The following is a 25,397-nucleotide window of genomic DNA, read 5'->3' as shown; positions in this document are numbered from 1 at the left end:
AAGTGAAGAAAAAATTTCATAGATATTTATAGATCTGATATTTTCTACTGATTATAATGGCTTCTTGTCACCAGGACAAACCACAGTCATTAACACATAAGATCAGAGAACAGCTTCTCTGAGACATTTAACTCCATTATCCATGAAATTATACTTTATGTGAATTTATATTTTGAACTATCCAGGAAGTTTAAAATTTGCTTATTATATAGAAGGAGAGAGGTACTTAAAAACCAATTTCTCTCAGAAAGTAAAGACTATAGCAGATGTATTTTAAAGCAATTTTGAGGGGGAAAAGGTAGCATTATGCATCTATTGGTCAATGCAATGTTAGTTTCTTCCTTCAGGAAACAAGTCAGATCCTTGTTCTCATCATAAGTTGTTTTTTTTTAAAGGTTTTTTTTAATTTTATTTATTCATTTTTTTTAGAGAGGAGAGAGAGAGGGAGAGAGAGAAACAGAGAGAGAGAAGGGAGGAGGAGCTGGAAGCATCAACTCCCATATGTGCCTTGGCCAGGCAAGCCCAGGGTTTCGAACCGGCGACCTCAGCATTTCCAGGTCGACGCTTTATCCACTGCACTACCACAGGTCTCAGATCCTTGTTCAAACGCTGAAAGCTAGAAGTATGATGATAAACAGTTAATGGTTTCCCCGCCTGTCCTCATATTTCCTCTAATTTCCTTATAGTGTTAGATTTCAGCAAAATTAATATTCCTCAGCTCTATGTCACACATAAGAGGACACTTCTTGAATTCTCAGATGGCATACAAATTCCAGACATATTATAAGGTTTCTGATTTACTTGGTATGATTTGTATACAGTTCACCCTCAGTTAATGTATGATTAAATGAAAATCCAGTAAGATACGAACAAAATCAGCTTTTTTATGCATGAACAATAAGGGTTGCAAGTATGACTCAGTAAAACCGGCACACAGGGAAAAAGAACACTGTCACAGTGAGGGTGTTCGTCAACCTCACAATGAGTCATAGACTTCCTTTCTGTTCTAAAATTGGAAACCCAAATAAAAGAAAGTTTGAGAAGCTATAGAAAACAACTAGACTCTGTCTTAAGTCCTCAAAGATAACATCGTGGTCAAAATAAATCTTAGGGGTGTGTGTGTGTGTGTGTGTGTGTCAGAGAGGAAGAGAGAGAGTGAGAGAGAGAGGGGAGAGAAACAGCAGAGGAGACCCTGCACACTCACTGAGTATCTGGCTGAACCTTACTTCCTACGTGTCTATGGGAGCACACTAGTCATGGGTGACAAATACTATGGGATATCCACTGCACTTTAACCAAGGAATTACAAAAGAGTTCCACATCCTCTCTTTTCATTCTGTTTGACCACTCAGGATGTGCCTTCATGACATGAACAATTTTTAGTCATGTTTATTCAGGTTTTTTTTCCTCAAAGAGAATACCTTTCTTTGGTTCAATAACACTGGGGAACAATTTTTTTTTCATTCTCTGTTGCATGAGGTTTTAGAACTGTTTCTATATATTTCTGCATCGCTGATTCCAAATATGAAGTCCGTTTTTTGGTGTGTGCTCTAGTTTTTGTGCAATTTTAATTTCTTTTTGTTACAGTTAATGGCATGCATTGGTTTTTAAATTGGAGTTAAAGGGCAACGACTCTTGGATTGACCATAACCATAAGGCAATTAATGTTTTACAAACATCACTTTTACATAATTATAGTTGTTTTTAAATGTGAAATATTATTATCTGATAAAAACACCCTCTTATTTTGTTTTAAGATTGAATCATGGCTTCTTCGAGTAGGCGTAAATATAAGAATAGTCCTGACACCTTCTGTTATATATGTGGCTGTTACACACTTCAATGTCAAAGGTGCAATATTTCATCATTTGTGACATATGCATATATTGCCTATTTTCAAGTTCCCCTTGGCGATCAAGACAAGAATTGGGCTCCTCATATTGTGTGTCATAATTGTGAGGAAATGCTTCGTGACTGGACAAAAGGAAAATGCAAAAGAATGCTCTTTGGTATTCCTATGGTTTGGCGTGAACCTAAGGACCACAGCAGTGACTGTTATTTCTGTCTGATCCATACAGAGGGCATCGGCAAGCATAAATGGCATATGATCGCATATCCTAATATTCCTTCAACAATACGACCTATCCCACACTCTGAGACACTCCCGGTTCCAGTTTTCAATGGTTTTATTTCTTCTAAGTATGAAGAAAGTGAACATAATAATCAAGTATATTTTGATAAGATGCATGAGGAAATGGTTGTAGAATCTGAAAGGTCTTCTTCTGATGCCAAGCAGTCATTAACCCCTCAGCAGTTTAGCCAACCTGAATTGAATGACTTAGTAAGAGATTTGGGCCTATCAAAGGAAGCAGCTGAGTTATTAGCCTCCAGGCTTCAAGAAAAGAATGTACTTCACCGGTCAGCTATCCCATTTCAGGAAGCGCGAACAAATTTTTGTGCACTTCTTTTCTGAAGACAAACACTTTGTTTACTGTCATGACATCAATAGTCTTCTCAGCCAGATAGGTGTTACCACTTACAGTCCAACAGAATGGCAGCTATTTCTTGACAGCTCTAAAAAAGAGTCTGAAATGTGTTCTCCTACACAACGGTAATGTTTATGCAGCGGTTCCAATTGGTTATTTAACTCATCTGTGAGAAGATTATAATGACATAAAAATTGTCCTCGACTTTCTGAAGGAAGAGAAGCATAACTGGATCATTTGTGTGGATCTTAAAATGGTAAATTTTCTGCTAGGACAACAGAGAGGTTTCACAAAGTATCCTTGCTTTCTGTGTTTGTGGGGCAGCTGAGCTTGGGAGAAACACTGGACACAGAAGGAGTGGCTGAAATGTGAAGCTCTGGAAGTAGGGATGCAAAATATTGTGAATGAACCTGTAGTTAATTGAGATAGGATCATTTTCCCCTACTTCACATCAAACTTGGCTTAATGAAGCAGTATGTTCAGGCTTTGAATAGAGAAAGTGAATGCTTTCAACATATTATTTCTGCTTTTCCTGCCTTGTCTTTCGAGAAGATAAAAGCAGGTGTATTCAATGGACCTCAAATTTGAACCCTCATACATGATGAAGAATTTGCCAGGAAGAAGAATAAGGAGGAGAAAGCAGCATGGCAGTCTTTTGTGGCAGTTACAAAGAACTTCCTTGGCAACAAAAAAGCAGAAAACTATGAACTTCTGGTTCAAAGGATGCTGTTGGCTTTCCATGACATTGGATGTAACATGAGCATTAAGATTCACTTCCTGACAGTCATTTGATAAGTTTCCCGAAAATCTTGGAGCTGTTAGTGATGAGCAGACTACTGCTGGAGCATCAAACGAGATTGTCCTCAACAAGTACACAAACACAAGAGCAACAAACACAAATTTTTGCCTGAATAGAATTTAAATAAATTTTGTGCAAATTTTATGATTAAAATAAGTGTTTTAATATGTTCTATTTCAAAATTGTAGACAAATTCTAATGCAATCATATCTTTTAGTGTATTAGTGTATTTACTGCATTATATAAGTTATTATATTTTCACAAAGATGATGCCCAAGAAGACATTCTACTTCATTATGTTAAACTAAATGTTGAAAATTTTACAATAAGATGGAAACCTAAATTCTTGAATTGCAAACAAACTGTAGCTTACAGAGAAAAACTAATGTCAAATTTGAGATCAGCACACTCGAGTTAGGTAAGAACAAGTGTTTTTGTGGATGCAACAAAAATTTTGTTCCTCAGTGCAATGCTCCCACATCCCCTACTGCACACAATCCTCACCTCATAGTCTCTAGTAAGTCTGTTTGGGCTGGTGATAAAGCCAGTAGGCCCTGAGGTTTCTGATGTAGGAGCACCCAATTTTCCTTTTTATATATTTTATTTTATTATTCTTTTATTTGTTTTTGAATTCGAGTTTACATTCAATATTATTCTGCACTAGTTTTGGATGTGGCCAGAGAACCCCCTATTTTCTAATAGTTATTAGCAGATGTGCTTAAACTATAGAGGATGGTTGTAGGAATTGATTTTAAAAGGTTTTAACAAGAAGGGACTGCAAGTAGTAATTGTGGACTTAGAAATAGTGATAAAATATCATCAACCCAATCATTTTGCCCCTGCCTGTGCTGGGGACCAGGGGATCTACAAAGAGAGGAGAGTACAAGCCTTATTTTCCAGTATCCTATACTACAGTGTGTCCGTAAAGTCATGGTGCACTTTTGACCGGTCACAGGAAAGCAACAAAAGACGATAGAAATGTGAAATCTGCACCAAATAAAAGGAAAACTCTCCCAGTTTCATACCTATTCAGTGCAGTTTGATGTGGGCTCCTGCACAGATTTCTTAGGGCTCCTTAGGTAGCTATCCCGTATAGCCTCTACAGACTCGTCACTGACTGATGGCCTACCAGAACGGGGTTTCTCCACCAAACTGCCAGTTTCCTTCAACTGCTTATCCCACCGAGTAATGTTATTCCTATGTGGTAGCGCTTCATTATAAACTCACCAATATTCACGTTGCACTTTGGTCACGGATTCGAATTTAGTGAGCCACAGAACACCTGAACTTTCCTCTGTACCATCCACATCTCGATTGGCATGGCCGTGGGCTGCTCCGCTGTATACACGGTGTTACGTCATCATCTGCGCATGCGTACATGCTGCCACATCATCCTACAGAAACTGGGAGGGTTTTCCTTTTATTTGGTGCAGATTTCACATTTCTATTGTCTTTTGTTGCTTTCCTGTGACCGGTCAAAAGTGCACCATGACTTTACGGACACACTGTATAATAGGGTAAATCATTTAGCCACCCTAATGGCACCATGGTAATTTTATAGGAACACTGTGCTTTATAGTTTCAAAGTACTTTCAATGCATTTTCTTATTTTATCTACAAAGGGCAAAGGAATACATGATCATGTGTTAAATTTTGTGGCACTTACTCATAAATGTTTTAGAGAGAAAAACCTTCAAAGAGACAAAGAGGAAGGAAAGGAAGGTTTTGTTTTTGTTTTTTAAATAAAAACCCTTTAAAAATAAAGGCAATATATAGTATTTTAAACAATATATAATGAATGTTTCATTCAGATATTCAAATGGGATCTCCTCTGTCAATAAAAAGTGATAAATGGAACCAATAAATTTATTGTTCACATTTCATTTCTCAAAAAATTGCTTTGAAATTCTCTTTCCATTACATAGTTAGTTGCTTGGCAGTCCAAGCTGTGGAGTGGAACAACGTCTTTAGAGTTCTCAGCATGCCTAAATGAGAAGCCAGAGTTCAAATCAAGCCATTCAAACATTATTTGAATCATTCCAAATGTCTTCAACCAATTCTCTGTGTTGCTGCTATCTTTCATTCAGTGAACAAAGAAAAAGAAAATTCAATCAGATCTACATTTTATTTATTTTAAATTGAACGAGAAAATTTTTTACTGTTTGAAAAGCATCCAAATACTAAAATGCACCACAGAATGCATTTCACCAAGAGTTATTAACCCTGTGATCCCTGTCAACGGTTAGAATGTCACAAGATTAGAGGCCAAGCAGTCTGGAGAATAGGTCTGTAGACAGATATAAAAGAGTGGGCACAAAGTGTTAATATCTTTGTATTGCATGATAATGCCTACTAGATCAGTAGTTTTCAATCTTTTTACACTTGGGAACTGGTGAAAATAGGAGAATTATTTTGGGGACCACTAAAGCAGAAATTATCCTGAGCATAAGTGAATTCAACTTAGTTGAATTCATTGAGTCTATAATCTTCATACAACATCAGGGTGTTTAACTCTTTCATGGACTGGCACTAGCAGTTGGAAAACACTGTACTAGGGGGCCTTCTGCATTGGAGCAACACTAAAAAGAAAATGGAGTATGTCACTTAGCTGACATAGCCAGCCTCTGTCATTGGCTACCCTAGTACTGACACAATGGGCTTGTGAATGGTGTAGCCATGTTGGCAGAGATGAAAGAATGTGTCCTCCAGGAATGCTTAAAGACTCCTGTTAAACTTTACATTGTGGCTGCTTCTGGTTATTTCAGACTCCTTGTACCAAAAGACTAGCAGGCTAAGAAAGGATTTACCTGGTAATCAGGTGTAAGTAGGTCTCCTACTAGGACAAGAAGCCCTATGTGGAGGCATTGCAACTGGTAATCCACTGGAGCATCTCTTGGCACTACCCTGTCTAATTTTTATGATTAAATGCAACAGTCATAATCTGAAAAGGCACAGTGACCAGGGGCTCATACCCTTCATGGATAAGTATCTGGGTTGCTTCAATTATTAAGCCATCTAGTTCAGCAAAAGTGGTAGCATGGGTGAGTTGGTGAAAGTAGGGTGTGATGATTATCAGTTGAGTTCCCTAGGCTAACTGTGTAAAGTGAGGGATACATTTTATCCCAGTAATCATTTTTTCAAATTTTCCCAGGAAAAGAGTCTAACCAGAATCCTAGAGGAGCTGCTTCCTGATAGGATGAACTTTTCTGATGGGCATGTAGATCTGAGCAGCACAAGAGATGTACGTAGTAGATGATATGGTTGTCACGCTGTCTTCTCCCTTCAATTACTTCCCTGTGTGTTAGGACTACTGTGTACTGTTAGCTCATCACTGAGGCCAAATCACTTTACAGAAATTTCCTTTGGCCAAGAGTTATTTACTCTCTCTACCCAAGAGTAGTCCTCATCCAGTGACTTGTCATTTGGGGGGACAGAGTACAAATGCCTGGCTCCATCAGGCCTTTCCAGACCTATAGTTGAAGTCTTTGTTATGACTATATTATAGTTCATTTTCTCTCTGTTTATTTTCATTTCTTTCAGCCATCAAAGGTATTGTTTCTGAAAGTACCCCCCAGTAAACTTCCTGCTTGTAACTAGCTGTCTGAGAATGTTTCCCAGGAATTTGACCTAAGACAATAGGACATATATATGACCTTCCAAAGTAACCTTAATTCATTTTCACATAAAGATATTTAAAAACAACAGCAAAGAATAGATCTACTTCCATTATGGAGCAATTTCCTGGGGTGAGTCTATCACATATATATCGAGACACCACTGGCCACATAAACTGATGAAATACATAAAACAACTCTTTCCATATGTGTAATCCACAAACATGTTGAAGCTAATGTCACATATTAAGCAAAAATATAAAAATATCCATCCTATAAGTAGATCCCACATGATTCATATAGTACTCAGGGTTTTCCTCCAGGTCATTGTGAACTAAGAGTTCTCTAAGGTTTATCCAAAAGATGGATTTTAGGGCTGATGCTGGGTTCAATTTATGTGTTCAGAATAGAGCAGGCTCTCTTGCCGGGAGCATTTAGAAATGTGAATATGGTTTGTGTCTTTCCTAGGGGTCTATTTATTAGCTCTTTATTGGAAATACAGGATTATTTTGTAGTCTCAAAAGGGGACATGGGTAAATCTCAGTGTGTTCAAAGTTGAACAGCTATCTCAATATATTTTTCAAATTGACAGCAAATGTAAGCTGAATCTTGCTGACTCTTAAAGATACAATACATCTCAATACTGCCATTTTTAAAAATGTCTGGGACAACTGGTGGTATCTCAAGAGGAAAATGGGAAAGATATATTTTTGAACCTTTAGGCAAGAGTAAATGATTTCAAACACCACGTGTTTCAAAATCTCATTGAGTCAGGAGGCTGGGTTTCCTAAGATGTCTAGTGGACTCTGTATCTGGCACAATAAACTTCCTCTCCTGCTGCCCTTCCTCCGCCTCAAATAGCCCCACGCCCTTCTGACCAGCCCTGGAGATAGACCTCAGTGTCGAATGATGGATAATGGTCATTTCCCCCAGCTCGCTTTAAGAGCCATGTTTAGTTTCCAAACACTAAAGCAATGTAAGATGACTCCCTTAGGAAAACAGTAAAAATACAATCTAAACCGTTTAAATTTCAAAGGTCAAATTCATAACGCCACACTGCAGCCTGTTTTTTCTCCCCATAGGCAATGTGGCATCACATATACACCATGAAGCACTGCATTCGCACATAAGGATTAGTCAGAGGCTGTCAGAGCTGGCGAGGACCTTGGAGATGATCCATTTCTGTCTTTCTTTTACAGATGAGACAAAAGGCTCCAGGGAAGTGATAGCAGAGTGGAGAGGAAAAGAGACCCAAAGTTAGATATGGAAAGTTCTTGAGTTTGTTGGTAGACAAATTGTGACCAGCCTACTTACTGGGAGCTTTTGTATATGCAGAGATTTCTCCCATTTTCTTCACCTGGGCTCTACCTCACAAGCCTCATTTGTACCCCATCCTACCTATCCTCAACCTTGTGGCCTCTCTCAGCAAACTTACATCTTGGTAAAGGTGTAAGCTGTTGAGTCAGCACACCTGTCAGGGTAGCTACCATGTTTATTTTAGTCTTTTGCGACGACCTCTTTTACATAGCCTATTTTTCTATGTATAAGATACACCGTTTTTCCAAAATTTTGTGGTCTAAACACCGGTTGCATCTTATCCAGTGGTTGTAGATTTTTTTTACTTGTATTTCCTGCCTTTTTGCGCTCGTTTTTGTGCTCATTGTTGAAGACATTGATTCATCATCAGACACAGATAAAGACAAGCTCATGGATGGGAGTTTTGACAGTGATGAGGAGTTGTATGAATTTTATGATGAGTAAAACTTGAGTTCAATAACTTTATGTAGCCTGACCTGTGGTGGCGCAGTGGATCAAGCGTCAACCTGGAACACTGAGGTGGCCGGTTCAAAATCCTGGACTTGCCTGGTCAAGGCACGTGTGGGAGTTGATGCTTCCTGCTCTGACCCCCCCCCCCTTCTTTCTCTCTCTATCTCTCTCTCTCTTCTCTAAAATGAATAAATAAATAAATAAATAACTTTATGTAATACTTTTTTTTTTTTTCCCAAAATTCAGGCTCCAAAATTAAGATGCATCTTATACATGGGAGCATCTTATACATGGGGAAATACAGCAATATGGAGGCGTTCAAGGACCTATGGTTGCTGGCTGGACCCAGACACAGTCACAGAAAGTTGATTGAGTTTCTTCTTTATTAATCACCTGTGTAAAAATCTCAACATCTAATGCCTTCTTTCTCCTGCAGGACTGAAAAGACCTCCTCTGTGTTTTTATATCTCAGTCCCTGCACTGTGATGACTTGGCTTACCTATTCTAACCTGTGATGTAACACTGTCTTTTTAAAGGCTTCCTAAGCTTTCAACCTCTACCCCAACTCTGTCACCTGTTTCCCTACCTTTTCAACAATACTCTTTCTCAGTGACAAAGGTCATATTTCTTTTCTTAGTTCAGGGAAGTTTTTGACCAAAGTTCCCTCCCAGTTTCTGTAGGATGATGTGGCAGCATGTGCGCATGCGCAGATGATGACGTAACACTGTGTATACAGCGGAGCAGCCCAGGGCCATGCCAGTTGAGATGTGGACGGTACAGAGGGAAGTTTAGTGTGTTCTGTGGCTCGCTAAATTCGAATCCGTGACCAAAGGGCAACGTGAATATCGGCGCGTTTATAACGAAGCACTTCCACATAGGAATAACATTACTCAGTGGGATAAGCAGTTGAAGGAAACCAGCAGTTTGGTGGAGAAACCCCATTCTGGTAGGCTGTAAAGCCAGTAGCCATGACCACCATCACAGCTGCCTTGCTCATGCAGGTTCGCATTGGATTTGGACAGTCAGTAAAGAAACCACAGAGCCAAAAACTGGTGGGCCATCATCTTTAATCCTAGCTTACACCCGGTGGGCAAGTAAAAACACACACTGGGCTCCAAAACCCACTCACATTCAGTGCTCACAAAGCTACTGATTTATCCGAGTTTCCTAGAATCAAAGGTTTCTAGCTCACCAGACTATTCACCTCTGTTCCCCATCTCCTTCCTTCTCCCTGCATAAACTCTGCACAAACTGGCTTCTCACTCAGCACTCCGCCATCTTGGCTGCTTCTCCTGGTCTCCTCCACGTGGCCTCTCTCTGCTCTCCTCTCTGCTCTGCTCTCTAATGCTAATCTCAGGAACTGAGAGAGCAAGCTCCCGTTCTGTCCCCATTTTATAGTGTAGAAAACCAAAAACCCTTAATCCAATATACAAAGTAGGGAAGTCTCTAATACAAAGTCACATATCTGAGTCATGATGGGATTGTATCACCCCATATCAAAAAGAGTGGGCCCTGGCTGGTTGGCTCAGTGGTAGAGCGTCGGCCTGGCGTGCGGGGGACCCGGGTTCGATTCCCGGCCAGGGCACATAGGAGAAGCGCCCATTTGCTTCTCCACCCCCCCTCCTTCCTCTCTTTCTCTCTCTTCCCCTCCCGCAGCCAAGGCTCCATTGGAGCAAAGATGGCCCGGGCGCTGGGGATGGCTCCTTGGCCTCCGCCCCAGGCGCTAGAGTGGCTCTGGTCGTGGCAGAGCGACCACCCGGAGGGGCAGAGCATCGCCCCCTGGTGGGCAGAGCGTCGCCCCTGGTGGGCGTGCCGGGTGGATCCTGGGCGGGCGCATGCGGGAGTCTGTCTGTCTCTCCCCGTTTCCAGCTTCAGAAAAAAAAAAAAAAAAAAAAAGAGTGGGAAAGGCTTAGTTCTAAAACCAAGCCCCAGGCTACAAGGATTCTGCCTGCCCACAGCCCACCCCCAACACACATTAACATCACCTGGGCAACGGCTTCCACGTGGGCAGTGCCATCTTTAACAAAGTGAGCATAATATATTTTATCTGCCCAACATAGGCCATCAGTGACGAGTCTGCAGAGGCTATACGGGAGAGCTACCTAAGGAGCCCTAAAAAATCTGTGCATGAGCCCACATCAAACTGCACTGAATAGGTATGAAACTGGGAGAGTTTTCCTTTTATTTGGTGCTGATTTCACATTTTTGTCATCTTTTGTTGCTTTCCTGTGACCTGTCAAAAGTGCACCATGATTTTACGAACACACTGTATTATGCTCACTCTGTTAAAGATGGCGCTGCCCATGTGGAAGCCGTCACCCAGGTGGTATTGGGGGAGGGCTTTTGCGTGGGCAGCGCCATCTTTAACAAAGTGAGCATAATATATTTTATCTGCCAACACTTTTTATTTTTTGAGAGATTAGTTTCCTGTGAAAAACACTCTGACAAATGTCCTAATTCCAGCCCCTTGTCCTGGGTCAGCCACCTTCCCTGCTGACAAGACTCAGGGTACAACAGATCAGAGCACATCTCTCAGGTTTCATAGTGCATGTTAGAGTTACATTTGTTTAGCCTATTAATTCTCTTACTTCCTTCTCTGCCACTTGTAATCATGACCTTCACCACATCACACACATCAGTGATTTTGAATGACAGATAAGGGAGAATTAAAGGGGTTAAGCATATATGTTCACCAATAGCAAGGCAATACATATTTATTTAACATCCCACCTTGTATGACCCAGTTTCTGTTTCTTGGCAGGATTTTGCAAAAGTAACTTAGTTTTGCAAAGGTAACTTAATTGAAACTCATTACCATGTTACTGACCATACAGCATAAATAGTGTAGAACAGAAGCAATTAACCACTGTTCCAGTTGAAAACTTACATTCAGTTTCCTTTCTATTTTCTTCACAGCTTCTGGGATTGAGACTACTGAGGTGAAGGCTGTGTCAAAGAGGTCACGAATAAAGCCACTGCTTTGGGTAATTAATACATAGTGCTATGATTTTTTTTCAAGCCAAAACTATTCATCTTTTGATAATTTTTTATGTATATTCTTACAGGAACTCATTTAGAAAAATGGCTCTCATATAACAAACAGAGAAACACCTTATTTTTCTTCCCAGGTTTAACTGAACTATTTTAATACAAGGCAAATTAAGTAAAATTGGGACCAGGCTTCTCTGAAAAACAATAGTTCACTAAGTTTAGCTAATTATATGCTTAATGAAAAACCATAATTTTTTCCATAAGTGGAGTACTAAGACCAATGGTGGTTTGTCAAACAATTCAGACAATATATTTAGACCCCTCAGCCCTTCTGAAGGTCACGGTCAATTAGCTGGCCTCAAGTCTGAACCAGGAGCCATGAATACAAATAACTAAGGCTCCAAAGACTGATAAACTTTCCCCCCAGTTCCAAAGATATCTACCAAGGCTTTATATTTTTATAATGCGAATTAAAAAAAAAACTGTTTGAAAAATTATGTTGGGCTGGAATCTCTTTTATGAAGTCACTGATCGCATTCATGATGACTTTCTTTCATGACCTAATTCTTTCCCAAAAGCCCCACCTCCTAATACCATCACATCGGAGGTTAGGTTTTAACATATGAATTATGGGGAGAGATAACACTCAGTCTGTAGCAGGAATGGTCTGCCACTTGCTGCATCAGAACGAACAGAGTGGTTTGTTTTTTCATGAAGATTGTGGTGTCCCATCCCAGATGTGTTTAATCACAGTCACTGGGAGTGAGGTTTGGAAATCCACATTTTTGTATTTCCTATATATGATTCTTACACACACACACACACACACGCACACACACACACACAAACTTTTTAGATGACTATAGATGGACAAGATCACATCTTGTTCTTAGGGCCAGGATAGGTGATTTTAAGCTTTGGTTTTATTTTATTTTATTTTTATTTTTTTGTATTTTTCTGAAGTCAGAAACAGGGAGGCAGTCAAACAGACTCCCGCATGCGCCTGACCGGGATCCACCAGGCATGCCCACCAGGGGGCGATGTTCTGCCCATCTGTGGTATCGCTCTGTTGCATCCAGAGCCATTCAAGCACCTGAGGCAGAGGCCATGGAGCCATCCTCAGTGCCAGGCCAACTTTGCTCCAATAGAGCCTTGGCTGCAGGAGGGGAAGAGAGAGACAGAGAGGAAGGAGAGGGGGAGGGGTGGAGAAGCAGATGGGCGCTTCTCCTGTGTGCCCTGGCCGGGAATCGAACCCGGGACCCCTGCACTACAGGCCGACGCTCTACCATTGAGCCAACCAGCCAGGGCTTAAACTTTGGTTTTAAAGGATGGGTAGGACTTGGCAGCTAAAACGAAAAGGAAAGAACATTCTAGGCAGAAACAATGGCGTGGGTGGACATTCAGAGGCAGACAAATTATATTCGTCAACTGGTGAGAAGACCGGTTTTAGGGAGACAAGTTATGACGGAGGGGCGTAGGACTAGAAAAATGAGAAAGCACAGGGCAGTTGGACTGTCATGGGTTGTCTCACTGAAAAACTTACTTCTCATAACCAAGAAGATAGAGAAGGTCCCTGGGTATGTGACTGAAACAAAGAGAGCCAACTTTACTGGCTCAAAGATGGAGAAGATTCTATTTGGAGAGTGGGGAGGTGCCAGAGAGAGGAGCATTTTCTGTAGCGCAGGCCCTGCTTAGTTTCCAGTTGTCTATTTACTTATTAAGATTCAGCTTTGATCCCAAAATTTAGGAACAAGCTCTGATGATCTAATTTTGTTTACAGAATTAATAAATGAGCTTTGTTGATGCATCTGCCTCCCCACACCCTCTGATAAAGCGACACTAATCGGCTGCAATGCCGGACGAAGGTAAACGCACAAAGATGGTGATGTGCTCCCCCTCCCTTTTTATAATTAACTTCCGAATCTGTTGTGCCTTTTGGGGCCTAAAACAAAATGGTAGGCAGTGAGAGTTTGATCATTCATCCTATGTAACTGTACCAATGGATGGTAGATCTCGCTATTCTAGTTAATGTGATTATTTTTTTTTTAAGTTTAAATTTCCGATCCTTATCAGACTGTAAGTTTTCTTTTCTTCTTATTTTTTTGTCACTCTTAAACTGCTTTAGACCCCCGGTTGAGGGATGTATGCAGAGTACTAATATTGAGTGCACAGCTTAAACTTTCAATCGGCTGTCCTCGGGGAGAGGCCTGAGCACTGTGAGCACAATCTAGTGCTGAGCCACCTGTCCCCTGTGGCTGCCACCCTGAAAGGACCCTGCAGCCACGCTCGGATGGTTTTGCTTCCCCAGATATTCTTGCATCGAGCTGTGTCCTATAGTTATAGCGCCCCCTCCCCCGCCGTGGCTGCCACTGTTCATGGTACAACCCTAAACTAGTCTGACACTAGCTGTTTTTGTTTAAATGCCGGCAAGAGCACAGGTCTTGGGCTAATGTGGAAGAATAGTCCAGGGTTGTGGGCACAAAACAGGGACCTATATAAGAAATCACCTGTTAGCTCCTCTCATCCACTTTGGGAGGGAATTGTGGTCGTGGAAGCCTGCACTACTAGCCTTTCCACTGTAGGCTATTAGATATTCAGCACAGGTATCAGCAGGCGACACAGAGTAGAAAAGCGGCACACCTCCTTGCTTCAGAAGTGACCGTGCATCCATCCTTAAGTGATGAGGGCTGGATTTTGGAAGCTTGACCACGAGTGACCGAACTCTAATCTCATTGCAGAGAAGTGGCACCTATCTGGGTTTGAACCATCAATAGTGGTAGAGGAAATTATTTCACGTTCAAATTTTGCAGTATCAAATTGAAATTTATCAACAAAATATACAAACCTTCCGGGATGAGAAATCTGTATGGAGCACAAGCAGCAGACCATGGAGAGCACAAATAGAATATCGAAGCCTGAATGCAGAAGTGACCCGGCTCCAGCCTTCATCCCTTGACTAAAAAAGTGGGATTAAACAAGTCACCAAGTCTCTGGAGTGACCAGGTCCTTTTCATCACTTCCAAGGATTCGTAGCCACTCTGGTTGCCAGGCTGGGCTCTCGAGTCCCATCGCTGCCAGGAACGGAACTGAAGGCACGTGCAGAGGATAGAACAGGGTACCCAGCTCTCCTACACCTGCGCACTGGGCTTTCATGGCACCTGCACACTCGCTGACCACGCGGCACAGTGCCCAGGCCAGTGCCCACGTGGCCATGTGTTTTCCTGTTTTCCTGTCACTGTCTCACTTCAAATTTCAAAGCTTTTGCTGATACTAATGCTGTTCTGAATGAAACAGTTGATGAATGATTTGAAACAATTTCAGAAAAGCATGAAAAACAGCTTGTCATTATGGTTTGACACCCAAGCTGTTACTTGTGAAAACTACTTTAATCTCCTAATTCTTTCCATATTTTCTCTGCCCAGAAGCCGACAATCAACTTTAGCAATCTCGTCTAGTCTCCCAGGGGACTGACACAACCCCCCCCCCCCCCCCCCCCCCCGGGAGTGCGACATCTTCATTTCCATCCTCCTGTCTGCGGCAAGTGTGAGGTTTTTGTTGTTGTTGTTTTGTTTTTTTCTAAAGCTGGAAACGGGGAGAGACAGTCAGACAGACTCCCGCATGCGCCCGACCGGGATCCACCCGGCACGCCCACCAGGGGCGACGCTCTGCCCACCAGGGGGCGATGCTCTGCCCCTCCGGGGCGTCGCTCTGCCGCGACCAGAGCCACTCTAGCGCCTGGGGCAGAGGCCAAGGGGCCATCCCCAGCGCCCAGGCCATCTTTGCTCCAATGGAGCCTTGGCTGTGGGAGGGGAAGAGAGAGACAGAGAGGAAGGAGGGGGTGGGGGTGGAGAAGCAAATGGGCACCTCTCCTGTGTGCCCTGGCCGGGAATCGAACCCAGGTCCCCTGCACGCCAGGCCGATGCTCTACCGCTGAGCCAACCGGCCAAGGCCACAAGTGTGAGTTTTAAACAGAGTAGGCGGAGGCCTTCTCCAAAGAGTTGCCTCTTCCTTGGTTTTGGTATATTATCATGTTTAACTATACTCCTGCCCAGCAGGTTATTTTTTCCCTTCTTTCCTATCCCAGAAGAAGCCTGATGTGGCTCGAAGGAGACTTATGTTATTTAAAGTATGGTAGATGGGCATTAGTTGTGTGTCTGTGGGCATGTTATTACACTTGGTTGTATTTCAGTTTTTTTCTCTGGAAGAATAGGATGGCTAAGAGAAGTATCTAATGTAGTGCATGGCATGGAGTGGGTATTTTGGTAATGGCCGTCAACCTCCTCCTCATTATTATATTCATATTTCAGTGAGAGAGACATTTCAGGGCAGCTGGACAGCACCTGGGAGTCACTGAAGCTTCGTATCCTGCATCCCATGGTTCTATAAAATGAGACATCTTGGCCTGGAGGTGAGGCCAAGGGAGCCGCTGAATTTGTTCTGGCCCCTTGCAACTCCCAGGATCAGGTTTGGGCTATTTGTTCTGGCCCCTTGCAACTCCCAGGATCAGGTTTGGGCTATTTGTTCTGGCCCCTTGCAACTCCCAGGATCAGGTTTGGGCTATAAGAGTTACTGGCAGTTAGCAAAGAGTCTTTCCCTATCTTGAAATTTGTAGGGTTGTGACCTTGCAGACAAACCCAAATGGAGAAACTAAAATACTGCCTAGCATTTGAGGGATATATTCGGCTTCTCCCTTCAATCTCTCTCTCTCTCTCTCTCTCTCTCTCTCTCTCTCTCTCTCTCTCACACACACACACACACACATTTAGTGGCACTAATACTCTGTGTCTTTATCATTTCTCTGCCAAAATATCTGCTTCAAAGTGCTTTAGAGGCTGGAAAATTGTTGACATATGGGATTGGGTAACTGGACACCCAGATAAACCTGCTTTCTTGGGGGGGAAGATGTTTTGTAGCTTCTTTGGTAGTGTTTGCCAATTCCTGAGGTGTAAATATTCACATGGTAGTTGATTGCAAACTTTCAGTCTGATACCCCTAAACACAAGACTGGAAGGAGATGACCGAGCTAGCTCTCATGAGTGGACACAAACCAGCTCCAACGTACACAGCACTGGCTCTAGATCACCTCCGCCACTTCCAAGACATCTGTTTTGAGAATTAAACCTTACGTTTTGCTTTCTCATCTGTATTACAAAGAAGTTAAATCAGACTGAAGTTTTCAAATGTGGAAATAATAAACAAAGAATATGTTCTTGGCACAAAGAAACTTGGGAAACTTTGGATTAAGCAAAATTAATGAATTATATAGGTATTTCAGTGATGGCTGTCAATCACCTCCTCATTGTTATATTCATATTTCAGTGAGAGAGACATTTTAGGGCAGCTGGATATATAATAATTATATAATTATTATAATTATATAACAGAACTACTTTTAGAAACCTTAGTACGATTATAATATTATGGCTCTCTCAGAGGAAGCTATTGTATTTATCTTTTCCAAACATTTTTTAATGTTACAGCTATTAACAATAGCCAGAACTCTATAATAGACAATTTTTGCAGCTCTAACATTTAAAAAAAGAAAAAAAGGAAGAAAGAGAAGGGGGAGGAAAAAAGAGAGGGGGAGGAGGGGAAAGAAAGAAGGAAAAAAGGAAGGAAGGAAGGAAGGAAGGAAGGAAGGAAGGAAGGAAGGAAGGAAGGAAGGAAGGAAGGAAGGAAGGCGAAAAAGAAAGTTACCACCTTCTCCCTCACTCCTACTCTCAACTTCATCCCTCTTTTTTAAGTTAAGGGTGCTGACTTTTGTTGAGTGCTTACTCAGTGCTGCCTGTAAAACTCAGCTATACTAAGGTCTTCTCATTTAAAGCTAACAATTATCCTGAAAACCAGGAATTGTTTTCACTATCCAATTTCCTAATTAGAAATCTGAGCTTAGCTCAAGGTCACAATTTGTCTGAAGTGAAGGAGGCAACCAGTGCTCCAATCAAAAGTGCCTTTCCCAAAGGTTCTCCTTAAAAACAAAATGAGGCACAGTTACGTATGGACAATCACAGTTGATCCTTCAGGTGTAGGTCTGTTTTAGCAATAGTGACACCTTGTGGCTATGTCTGCCTCAGTTTAGTAGCCAGAGGGACTAAGAGGGTTCTTTCCTAGGCAAGTCACCGCCCCCCAAGAGCAGTGGAAATGCAACAGCATGAAGAGAGCTCTGAGAATTTTATGGGATCTTCGTTTTGTCATTTCAGAAATAACCTGAGATGAAGAGTCATAATCTGTCTTTTCTTCCCTCTTCTTTTCTCTTTATTTCTTTTCTTTGATTTCTATGATTAACTGAGAAACAAAAACAAATGTTTGCTTTTACGTCCAAACCCTCATATCTAAAACAAAATTATACATTTTAAATTGCATGGGTGACTCTTTGATGTTAAAAAACACCAAGGAGCCTTAATTTCAGTGGGACTTTCAGATTCTGGGAGGCTCTCTATATCCCCTTTTCATGTGCTTTCAGAGAGATTTCAGATGTGTCTTAATGAGATGGAGAAAAACAAACAAACACATTTTTTCAAAAGCAGCCAAAGTTATATTAGCTTTTTTAGAAGATAATAGAGCTGTCGTCAAGTCATTTGAAGAAATATCTGGAAGGAAATCTTACAAAGATACAAGAGATGATAGAAAAGCCAAACCAGAGAATACAATGGAGAAGGTGGAAGTAAACAAAAAACATCTTACCAGCCTTTTGTGATCAAATCAAGGCTGTGCACTGGGTCCTCAGATCTCACCAGGAGCCAGAGTATTGTGAAAAGATTGCAGAGTTGAATAGTGGAGAATTGAAGATGAGAACTTGTTGCGATTTTTCAATGATGAGGAGAGGGGAGGTTTAAATGTTGCAGAGGTAACATGGCTCAAGAGGTGAAGTAAAGAAGTGGAAAATGAACGTTTGTGAGTTCCATTTATGTCACAACTATAGTCATATAAACTCTTAGAGCGTCTGTTATGGCAGTCACAGAAGAGAGAGAGGCTGGGGAGCCATACCACAGACCAACTCTAAAGCACTTTGTTGTGTGAGAAAGCTCAGATCATTCTGGTGACCTGGTAACGTAGTCAGCAGGGGATAAGGATGTGTGGGGAGCTCAGAGCAAGAGAAAAGGGGAACAAGGCACAACAAAGTAGAAAGGTTAGAAGTAACACAATGGGAGTATAGAAAGGAAGCAAACTGACAAGAATTCGTGGTTGAACAACATCAGAGGAGATCACCGGGCAGATCTTGTTTTCAACTACCAGAGTGAAAATCCATCCTCGACATTCCTGAATGAGTCAAAGGGCACAGGAAGTGGGACAGGGATGATGTCTCCGAGCTGCTGCACATAGTCTCTTCTCCCACTAGAATGTTCTTCCAACCCTCATCTTTGTCTCTCTAGCAGCTTTCACATGACACTCTGATTCATAACAATGCATATTACTTCTCCTAAATAATGGGCACACAGGAGAGGCACCCATCTGCTTCTCCACCCCTCCCCCTCTCCTTCCTCTCTGTCACCCCCCCCTCCACAGCCGAGGCTCCATTGGAGCAAAGTTGGCCCGGGCGCTGAGGATGGCTGCATGGCCTCTGCCTCAGGCGCTAGAGTGGCTCTGGTCACAAAAGAGCGATGCCCCAGATGGGCAGAGCATTGCCCCCTGGTGGGCATGCTGAGTGGATCCCGGTCAGGTGCACGCAGGAGTCTGTCTGACTGCCTCCCCGTTTCCAATTTCAGAAAAATACAAAAACAAACAAACAAAAAAACAAAAAAAACCTCATTCTAGCACAAGAACTAGGTGCCAGCCCTGTATGGAGCACTGGGAAAAGAGCATTAACTAAACCACATGATTAATGATATGCTAGAGGAGGAAAGGGCTGGGGGTCTAAACTGCATTAATAGCTACAGGCTAGTGGAGGAAAGGTTACCATGGGGGCGAGGTCCTTGCTTTCCCCTTGTTGGGCACCAGGGACTTTGCACCCTGGTGACGTTCCCCACCTGGGCTGCTCTGCTCATGTCTGTCTAACTGCCTCCTCTATCAGTATCCCTGAACAAGTTGTCAGGAAACAAAACTACAATGACTGAACAAAATGACAGGTGTATAAAGTACCAGAATATCTCAAAGTTTATCAAAAATACTGCCTCACATATGGAAAGTGCAATCCATTTTCCTTTACAATAAATATGCTGTGAAAGGATTTTTTCCCCCTTAAATCTTCATTTAAAGATAAGGAGTAGCAAGACAGAGATCTATAAGCTTTTGATTTTGGATGGTTTCTTTGAAGGTTACTTTGGTGGAATTGCCTACTTTATAGCTATGACAGCCCTTTATCAGAGTACAATGAATGCAAATGACAAGTAGTCAGTGGCAGAGAAAAATTTGTAATCACAAGAAAAGGAAAAATGTGCAGGGATTCACTGGAAGAGCAGACTGGGCAATAGTGAAGATTATTCTCTTCTAATTAACTCTACAAGTGATTGTGGTATAATTGGTACCTGAATTTGTTCAGCTCTTTGTATCAGAGTTTTTCATATTGTCAAGGAAAGAAAGTAATAGAATAAGTCCTTCGCTGATAGCATTCCGATCCTTTGCTTTATTAGCACGTATGATTTTACCAGTTGCAGCATAGATTTTAGGGAGGAAATATAGGAATTAAGTGAAGGAAATAAATTTATTTGATTCTGTCTAAGGCTGAATCCAAGTTTTCCACTTCCTTGTTGAGTGACCTTACCAAGTTGACTGGTCTGATCTCACCTGAATAATGAAGGGAAACTAAAACCACTTCTTATTTTATAGGATTGCTATGGAGATATAAAATGAGATGATGTAAGTAAATACCTTGCCCTTAATTAATGGACAATAAATGTAGATCTATTCTAGAAGTTCTCCCAAGAGGAAAAGGTAGAAAACTAGCTGATTTAAATTCTCCCTTACCGTCTTCAGCCCAAAGTATCCACCGTTGCTCTCGAGGCCAACACTCTTCATATCTACAGCATGTGCTCATTTTGGTCCACCCCCTTGGGTGTGCAGGGACTATTATTCTTATATCATCCTGCAGGAAAGGCAATAGGGAATCTTACCCCACTGTTACAGCCTCTCTTCTTTCCCTCCCTCCCTTGGTTGTCCCAGGCCCTCAGAGGTTGATGTCGTAGGTGGGAGTGGGGCTTGGTTGCTGATGTCTAGCATATGCTGGTTGCTACTGAATGCTGATCGATTTTGCTGCTGTAGTCCTTTGAAATTCTCAGACTTACTTCACAGAACCTTAACTAGTGCTGGAAACTGTGTCCAAGTCCCTTCCTGAGATGCCCACGGACACAGAGTAGCCAATAGTTGCCTCATAGCCTTTTCCCCTTTTAAAAGCTCCCTCCCCACTCACCCTCTAGCGGTTTAGCAAGATATAAATTAATTAAGGCTTTTTATATACAGACCGCTTTGGGCTTCCTCTGCCTTTTATTCTACTGAAATTCCAAACATAAGGACTCCAAGCAGCTACAACTTGCTTCAGAACAGGGAGACGGGAAAAACTTAGGGAGGGAGGAGCAAAGTAATATTTCAATTAATTATCCTGCCACATACACAGGATCCCAGCTGTTTTCTTTAAGTCCAGGGTAGTCAAATGGGAAATTTCTTCCCGTCATATCCAACCTTGAGAAGAATACCTTTTAGAAGTGTAGCATGAGAACGCCTCATGAATGTAATTACTTAGCCACCTCCTACCCTTATGCCTTTTGAGCCTGCTCTCCTATCCACGACCCCCCCCCCCCCACACACACACACACACAGGCACTGCCTTCTGCTGATGTGAGAGAGGAAAGGGCTAATGAAGGAACCCCTGGGTCCCACGTTCCTGTCATTTAGTTAAATTTCTCTATTAGTGGTTTTTATTTTTCTATCACAATTTCCTATTCTACCAACCTCTTGTACTGTGTGCATTTTTGTGAACCAAGTCAAGTTCTTAGGGGGCCAAGCAGAGTTTAAATAATCAAATCCCTAGAGGATAAACCAGTCGTTACCAACTCAGGATCCCAATATCCTAAGATGTTTTTACAGAATCTTAAGGAAAATATTATAAAATTCTCAAAATAAATTTTAATTCCCTATAAAACTTATTTTTAAAGACTATTTACCTCCACCTCAAATGCTTCTCCTAAGCAAAATAACACAACAAAATAAAGATAAAAGAAATAATAAGCTTATATCCAAACTTCAAAAAGTTTGGATATTTAAAAAATTTTCTTAGTAGTTTTCTCAACCTTCTATTAGTCTACAATTCTAAGTGCAGAGATTATTAATTTATTGACTGAGCTCTTTATGAAGAGAGGAAAACCCACATCAGAATTGGATTCTTGAAATAACATGGCTACAATTCTTTTAGGATCTAAAACTGTGAGACTGAACAGAGTGAAACTTAATCACAGGGTTCAACTTGTACATTTGGTCAGAACTCCCTGTAATGAACAGGACTCTTGCTCCTAAGTAAATAGCATGGCAGTAATATACTCTAATTTTATCTTAATGAAATGTGAGCGGTCATATTAAGTAATTAGGGTACTATAAAATCTTTCTAATGCGAGTAGATATTACATGAAATCTTCTTTAATTGATCAGAATTAATTCCACAGCACCAAAAATTAAGTATGACTGAATCAGGACATAGACAAGGCAATTGCCTTTTAAGCACCTCAAAAAACAATAAATACAAAAGTTTACCATCTTGACATAGCAACAACAACAACAACAAAAAAGATCCATAATCAAAACTTAAAGTATAAAACAAATACTCTACTTATTCCACTTTATACAGTTAAATTCAATCTCCTTCCTATTCAGGTTGCACAGAACTTCTAATACCTAGTGTTTTAGTTTCCTCCCTAGCTGTGCTCAAGCATTATCCTAAACAATAATCAGAAAATAAATCGTTTGAAAACTTAATAAACTATGGTTTTCAGAACAAAACAAAGAAAAAAAATGAAACTATTTTCCTGCCGAAGAGCTCCCAGGGACGTAAGAGCCCCAGCTCGATCAGATCTCAGGCATGCTACAATGTATGAGGGTGTCGGGGATGTCTTTGTGCTGTGATCTCTCCATGTGTAAAACCAAAATGACGGCACCTACTTTCCTCTATATGATACGGAAGTAACGCAATAGTGAACTCTATTCTTTCTGGTGAAGAAAGAAGAAAGAATTGTCTGTAGTCATTCATCTATACAGTAGGAACTTCACAACTATCTAAATTATATGCATTAGGAATTAATAGAAATATTTAAAGCCCATTAAACAGCTTCCTGCAGTATGTGCCTATAAATATGAGACATTATTGTTTAAATTACAGTAGCAAATTCAAAGATGAATTCATTTTCCCTCATGGGCTCCATCTCATAAGCTCTGGGATATAGCACATTTCTATTTCTCTGAATTACTCCCCACCCCCAGTTGGCCTCTCTAGGCAATTCCACAGGATAAAGAGGGAAATAGTCTCTGAGATTAGTAACACTGAACAGGTGCAAAATGTACACTAAAAAGCTAGTGAAAGCTCCAAGGTGGAGGCTCCAACTATAAATTAAATGAGGGACACATAGCCTCATCAGTGCCCATATGCTGGGCAACTGGGGATGCTCTTATCAGAACAATCATTGTAAATGTAACAAGCCTGTTTCAATGCTACCCACGGCATGAAGCTGATTTCTGTTTTGCATTGTAATAGATAATGCAGCTTCAATTTTCAATGGACATGCCCTAACATATTGGGTCTCTCAGGAGACACAGCAATGGCATTGACAAGGAGGGACAGAGGGCTAAGCAGTATTTAAAATGGTTTTTGTCTTGACAACCAGCAAGAAAATCAACCTGCTTTGTGATTACCAAGCTGGAAGATTCACTACTTCCAACTGTCAGAAGTAATAGCATCTCCAACTAGAGGCCTGTTACAAATTGACCATCTAATTGTCCAGTTTCTGAAAAATGTATGTGTTCACATATTGGTTATATGACAAAATGTTTAGTTTCTTATATAGGGAGGGAAACGTTGCTACCTAACTTTGCTTTTTGCAGTGAGAACTAGGGTAAGAGAGAGAATGTGGCAGGAAGCAAACAAACACAGCACAGCACTAGGGGAAATCATGACAATAACCGCCAATGTCTATGTCACCTTTGCTAGAATGCTCTCCAGGTTGTCACTGAACTGAGAGCTAAACTGAGTAGTTTCCCAGGACTGAGGACTTCTGGTGCTCAAATCAAGAAAGTCCCGGGCGAACAGGGATGACTTGCTTAGCCTACTGGAAACTTTCGCTGAGCACCAGGGCAGACTTGGAACTGACATAGTGTGAAACCAGAGAGCAATTCACAGTAACTGAAAACTCAGCCGGATCACCCTTGTGCTGAGATTTAAAAGGAAACAAAACAATAATAGATTTTTCCAAAATCACATATTATACTTTGACAAAAAGTTAAAGAATTTCCTCACCATTTTAAAAATACTTGTACTGAAGTTTGGAAGTCATGATCCCTGAAATGAGTGAGGCGATTTGGCAATATGATCTCTCATCTGACGGAAGGGAATGTGAAAGGGTATTAATTGGATTGGGTTTGACTAATCTCAACCTAGATTGAATTGTTGATGTTATCATCTTAATTCAAGACCAAATAGCACAGACTTGAAAACTGTCCTTCATTGGGCTCTGATATTCCGATAGAATTTTGCACCTGGATGAGGCACGATCACTCGTTATGAATACTGAGAAGCCTTGAGGGTGTAGGAATTCCTATGGCCAATCACCCTGGCAAGTGGCAATGCCAGGGCAGAGAGAGAAATTGGAGAGGGGAAATGTGAAGTCTAAATGACAGACAGGTCTAGACCTCTCCAGGAGGGAAGGTAGTAACATCCATGAGAAGGAAACACACCAGGAAGCAGGCAGAGAGGCACACTGAGAGGTGGCCTAAGGGAGGATGTGCTGTTCTGAGTAGGGCCAGATGTAGCACTTCCTAGCATGTTCATCTCTGTAACCCACAAAATCTTTAGTAAAAATCCTGAAAACATCTGTAGGTCAGTCTCAGCTGGGCTATAAACAGTGAAGTGAAAGGGCTGTTTTCATTCTTGGGATAAAAGATTAGAACAGTGTGTCTCAGACTCTTTTTTGTTTAATCAACCCCTAAGAAACCTTATTAGGCATCCCCCCCAATCTCCTCCCTACCCATGAAATTTTATAGCACAGAGAGATAGTATATCTGCTTATGAACCATATGCATGTGTGTGTTTTATACATTAAAAGAGTAAGATGAATAAGATGTTTTCATCCACTCCATCAAGAACCAATTTTCATCCCTGGATGCAATATCACTCCCATTGAGAATGCATGGGTTACAGAAAGGGAATAATAGCTTGAGAGACACTTCATTCTCAAGCTAGCAAGATTGGCAGTGGACAGAGTAGAGATCAGAAGGCTGATGAGACCCCAGAAGACAGCCTGGATTTGTAGAGTACATAAACATCTCCAGGGAAGGGACTCTGAACTATGTAGGGGAATAGAATGCCACTTCTAAGTCATCACAATCAGGTTATTAAAGGAAATGTAATTTCACATTGAAGTTGTAGCCTGGTAAGGTCAAGGAACATTTGGTTTACACATTTAAATTAAAATATGTCTGACAAAAAAAATCATGAAGAAGGTACTTAAAAATCTCAGTGAAGATGAAACATTATACACACTCAACTGTACCAATAAAGAGGTGCGTGTCATAAAATATACACAGAACATAATATCTGGAATAATT

At 41.3% G+C, this 25,397-nt stretch overlaps 1 non-coding gene across 1 annotated transcript; it reads right to left on the bottom strand.

Moving 5' to 3' along the window:
• Positions 1-12,889: 12,889 nt before the first annotated feature.
• TRNAY-GUA (transfer RNA tyrosine (anticodon GUA)) lies at positions 12,890-12,965 on the bottom strand. The gene has a single exon. It is a non-coding gene; the product is annotated as a tRNA-Tyr (tRNA).
• Between the last annotated feature and the right edge of the window lie 12,432 nt (positions 12,966-25,397).

Source organism: Saccopteryx leptura, chromosome 12 (genome assembly GCF_036850995.1).
Source record: "Saccopteryx leptura isolate mSacLep1 chromosome 12, mSacLep1_pri_phased_curated, whole genome shotgun sequence".
NCBI classification, from domain to species: domain Eukaryota; kingdom Metazoa; phylum Chordata; class Mammalia; order Chiroptera; family Emballonuridae; genus Saccopteryx; species Saccopteryx leptura.
This window is presented reverse-complemented; position numbering and strand designations above follow the sequence as displayed.